The sequence below is a fragment of the Heloderma suspectum genome, chromosome 6, assembly GCF_057233095.1.
Source record: "Heloderma suspectum isolate Gila_16-S chromosome 6, 16-S_ref, whole genome shotgun sequence".
NCBI classification, from domain to species: domain Eukaryota; kingdom Metazoa; phylum Chordata; class Lepidosauria; order Squamata; family Helodermatidae; genus Heloderma; species Heloderma suspectum.
The window spans coordinates 111,701,711-111,707,445 of NC_139463.1; positions in this window are offsets into that span (position 1 = coordinate 111,701,711).

Consider the following 5,735-nt stretch of genomic DNA (forward strand, 5'->3'; position numbering starts at 1 on the left):
CATTCTATAGCCCCTGTCTAGCTTAGGTCTGCCTGGAGTAAGTAATGAGGCTTAAGACTGCAACCATGTGTCCCCTTATCTGAAATTAATCATCCACATTCAAGTGTATGGGACATTTTGTTGTACGTATACATGTACAGAATTGCAGTGTAAATAATCTACCACTAATTTGTTCCATTTTCATTCAGTTGAGCTTAATTGTATAGGGTTTTTCATTTGTTCCTTTGTTGTGGTTTGTTTTTTATTTGGGCTGTACTAACAAAAATCTTATGCTTTTTTCGAAACACAGGGCATGTGGGAACTTAAAAGTTTTAGCAGTCCGTAAGACATTGGCTCCTCTTTGTACTTCACAGGGTTCTCTCTCTCTCTTTCTTACTTTCAAAACATGTTTTACTGCTCTGTGAAAATGGCAGCAGCAATCTTCTCTGCCCCTCAGCTTGTTTCTCCCACAATGTGTTTGAGAAAGGAGCTACGCCATACTGAGCAATCTTTTCAAGTGCATTTGGGGGCAGAATCATAGCTGCCCCCTGCCCCATAGATTTGGGCAGGGCTACAGGCATGTGTTCCCCCAATAATGACCATAAAGGATGCCACATTCTTTTAGGGATGGTGGAGAATTTCTCCCTGAATCTTTGGGGGGCCGAGCACCAACGCATTCGGCCCCCCGAAATAGGCGGTGAAATTCTCCGCCACCTCCCCGCCCCCCTGCCCCCCCGGGATGGGACTTACTGTAGCCGAATGTACCTCCCGGCGGTGGGTCCCGGCGGCAGTTCAGTGGGTTTTCGGCGGGGGCGGCAGCCAGTCTTTCAACCGGCTGCCGCCACCGCCATTACAGCTGAAGTAAAAAAACCCAACAACCCCATGATAGGCTACGTAACAATTAACGTAAAAAAAAAAGACCCCGTGACAGGCTACGTAACAATTTACGCAGCCTATCACGGCTAGATTTGCAAAGTCAGCCGTGATAGGCTACTTTAATCATTATGTAGCCTATCACGGGTGACTTTGGGAAAAAAAAAAAGCACGTACGCAAATGGCAGCCCCCATGGGGCGCCGCCGTTTGCGTTCCTTATTTGGTCCCTGTAGTCTACGTAAAGATTTACGTAGACTACAGCGAAAATAAGGGCAACGCAAATAGCGTTGCCCTTATTTTTGCCATAGTCTACGTAAATCTTTACGTAGACTCCCGGGACCAAATAAGGAACGCAAATGGCAGCGCCCCATGGGGGCCGCCATTTGCGTACGCGCTTTTTTCTTTTTTTCAAAGTCACCCGTGATAGGCTACGTAATGATTAACGTAGCCTATCACGGCTGACTTTGCAAATCTAGCCGTGATAGGCTGCGTAAATTGTTACGTAGCCTGTCACGGGGTCTTTTTTTTTACTTTCGTAGTTCGTGGCCGGGGAGACGGGGCGCTTCTCCTCGGCCTGAATTTCGGCCGGGCGAGGCGGGAAGCCTCCCCCTCAGGCCTCAATTTCAGCTGGGCGAGGCGGGACGGCTCCCGCCCCTCGCCTGAACTTCGGGGGGAGAAGCGAAGCGCCTCCCCCCCACTGCGAAGCAAGCTGCAAGATCAGGTAAGTGACTTTCATACATCCCTAATTTTGATGTACCTTCCCTCCTCAGAGGCATTGTGGGCAAGAATAACTAAGGAGCAGAGGAGATGGCTGCCACTGCATTCCCATGGTAGTAATGCAGTAAGAGGCCACTGACAGTGAAGAAGAGACTCCTCAAAGGTCAACCACTTGGTCTTGAAACTGCCTTGACTATCTTTGGTGGGTGAGAATGCAGAGGCATCTTTAGAGATGAAGGGAGGCTTTGCCAGTCCTGCCTATTTCAGGGCCACAAGGCCAGAAGGGCAGGGACACCCCACCCCCTCTACTTGGGGTTGCCGCATTCACCTGAAGAAAGCCATGAGGCTTGGAGTGGCGGTGGAGCAACCGGGCCCCTCAGCACGTAATGCTCTGGACTGTGAAGGATGTTGAATCGGTGAAAGGCCCAACACCCTCCATATTGGTCCTGAGCCTGAGGAATTCACCCGGAGGAATTATTTGGGGTACTAAGAGGGAAACTCCTCTATTACGGTCTGATAGTGAACCCACACCCAAAGGAGGGAGTTATTTACATTGGTACTGCACTTTCCTCTTTCTTAGATGAATGCTATAGTATTCATCTTGAGTGCTATTTTTATTGGTAGAAAGGTGCAGTACAAATACAGGAAAAAAAGAGGTAAGCCTTCATCTTCACTGTTGTCAGTATTTTCATCATCACAATTCTCATACTTCCAGGCAATGATCCAAGCCTGTTTATATAATCAGTGGGGAAAAAAACCCCCACCATAAAATGTGTGCTTATATGGTGCACACAAATGATCAGTTGGAATAAATGTGGGCAGTAGTGCAACACACTTATTTAATGTTTGACTGTTACAGAGTCAGAACCAGAATGGGGCATCCTTTGGACAAATCCCAGAGCCCCAGTATACCAACAAGGTTCATGGCTGATTCCTGCTCTGGGAACCCAACTTTAAAAGCCTCCAGTCCAGCACTCCAAGCTTAGTTGGGTATCTCAGTATAGCCGTCATTTAAATTCCTTACACTGCCCTGCGTTCACCTCCTATCAGGAGTGTTGTTAGATATTAAATGGCAAGCAGACCACATCATCTGGTGAGACAGGTAATTAGAACCCTGCCAGGGCTTCCTGGTGGAGGAGGGATCCCACCAGATGATACTGACACTTGGAGCTAGTCCTGGCTGGTGGTTCTTTATGCAGGCCATTGTGGAGGATGTGTCATAGATTCATGGGAAGTTTTTGTTTTTGTTTTCCTTCACTGTCCTTTCACTCATGTGGAAAATTCATATACATTGAATATGGTTAAAGGCTAACATAAGTCAGTTGATCATCATAACTTTGGCAGAAAGAGCAGTCTGGAAGTGGGAAAATATCACCATTATAGAAGGACTTGGGGGGAAAAGTCCAAGATACTTCCCCAGATGTAGGAAATAAAAGACGCTGTTATGGCTGGAACTTCACTTGACGCATCCCAACATTTAACTGTTGTAGAAAGCCAAAGAAGAATACTTTACACTTTATTGGGTGTAGCTGAAGAATTAACTGAGTTGTGTCAGATGAACATTTCAACATACTGTCTATATCATTCTCCACAGACCTCTTGACAGGAAGGGCTAGAGCATACCCACTCACCCCCAATAGCAGTAAGAAAACCTTCCATTCTCATATAATGGCTTTTCTGCAGTTGACCTGTTAGCAATGCCCCCCCCCCCTTTTACTTTTAAATATTTCAGGTTATTTCCAGTGCATCTTTTGCATTTCTACTATTCAGTTACTGTATTTATTGATACTGATGGTGACTGGAATGATATAAATCAATTTATGTGTGAATACATCCCTTTCAGTTCAATGGGGTTGACTTCTGAGTAGACATGTATAGGATTGAAATCAGTGAGACATAAATTAGTTATGAAAACTTTTTAATGCTGATTTCAAATTGATGCAGCTGAGTCCAACCAAGCACACCATCCTTGCATGTTAAGCTCGAGCTGGTACTATTTACCACTTTGCATGCAATCCATTTAGTCCAAAGACATTAAAGTTAAGTCTAGTGTTCATCACTATAGATATACCACACAAAGCAGATGGATTTCGACACAGGGTGCAACTCTCATTGCAGGATCCTGACTCAGAACTACCAGCACATCCTGGCGTTGGTATTTTCTGTAAAGGAAATCAATAAAAACTCACAGTTGTTACCCAACAACACCTTGGGCTTCCACATCTATAATAGCCAGTTTGTTGCAAGGTGGACATACCAGGCATCAATAGGTCTTCTCTCCACGTGGAATAGATTCATTCCTAACTACAAATGTGATGTCCAGGACAATCCAATAGCAATTCTTGGAGGACCTGACTTTGAAGTTTCTCTCCACATGGCAACTATTCTGAACGTGTATAAGATTCCTCAGGTAAGCACTGCACATGGAACATGTGATTTTAATAAGTCGTTATTTCTTATCAGGGTTTTTTGTTTTGGAGAGAGAAAGTGGCATGACTGAAATAAAGAGACACACCTTGCATATTGCCTCAAAGTCAAATCCAGCATGATTCTGTCAGACTTCTAGAACAAAATAATTCATGGGTATTCCTTTATTCAGGAATGATGAAATAATGGAGGGTCTCATTCATATATTCCCTAAAGCCATGAGAGTATCACAAGTAAGTCGTGTTTCAGGGCCGGTTCATGCCAGCAGCAACATCATCTGGTAATGTTTTTCAAACTCTTCAGAATATAGCTAGGCTTTTGTATGTTTAGATAGTTCACCATGAAATGTAACAATAAGAAGAAGATGAAATGCCTGGGAGTACTGTGGAGTCTGACCTTCTTCTTAATTTGCTTGCCAGCTCTCTGCAGTGAAGTTTTTTAAGGGGTGTGCATTCTCACATGAGAGCTCTACTCACATATAACACACACACACAGGGACACACCTGCAATCCCAAAAAGTTTGAATTCTGGAAAACGTAACCCCTGATTCTGCTAAATGTATAAATTAGTGCTTAAACAACCATTTTGAGTTCTATGCAAAACAGACATTTCAACCTGTCAGCATGACTAAGGAGTAGTGCAGTATTTGCTGATTTGAGGTTTACAGAAGCAACTCTGGTTGTGTATATGCATTGTTAAACATGGGTGTCATGTTCTGGGGTTAGAGATGAGTGACAAATGTTTTCAGGAAGGTCCACGACACTACCTCAGTTCTCTTCAACTCTTTTTGAGGAAAGGGGAAGCCAACAATGGCAAGAAATGAGAGAATGAAAGTGGTGAAATCCTGAGACAAGATGAGGTTTTTCAACAATCAGAAATGTGGAGAAAACATTACTCAAAAGCATTGTGTATTTAAGTATTGTAGATTATACATGGTCCCCAAGATGTTATAGCATGATAAGAACATTAAAGAAACGAAAGAAAAGAAAAAGAAAACCTTCCCCAAAGAACAATGTGTTATAAATTATTGTATAATCTCTGACTAATCCAAGGAAGGGTGCAAATCAAAATTAGAGTATGATGGACTGCAGTGCACAGCACCCTGCCATCCTTTAGTGTGAGTTCATGTTTGAAACGTGTTCACAAGAAAGAGGCAGAGTTTAAAATGCACATAAAATTCATTTTTCTCATTTCCACAGTTTAGTCAATGGGCAAACATGATGCAGTTTGGGTGCATCCTTTTAAAATCCTCACTGAAATCTGCACTTTTCTAGTTAGAGGAACTTCCATTTGGGAATAGGGATGTTGTGAAATGTCATGTGGGGGGGTGAACTCCGACACACTCCCCTCTGCTCCCACTCCGGACCCCACTTGCCAAGCTGCAGGGCATTGGCGGACCTGCTCGTAGAGTGCCCCGCACCTGAGCGAGTGCCCAGCAGCCCTCAGCCCTCATAGCGAGTGGTCATTTTGTGCAACAATGGTAGACTGGGCTTTTCTGGGAAGGGAATGCTGTGTTTTGGTGGCTGTAAAGGGGCCATTCATGCAACATTGCAGCATGACTGGAGCAAAATGGCTATGAGGATGGACGGTCCTGTGTACCCCCTTCTCCCCTGTGGCCCCTTGATCTGCCTCATTAGGACACCATCTCTGTGGCTAGTTCAGCCTGCAATGGGGCAGAGAGTGGTTTTATCTGCTACACACCCTCTGGGCATACCATACACCACACTAGGGCTGAATT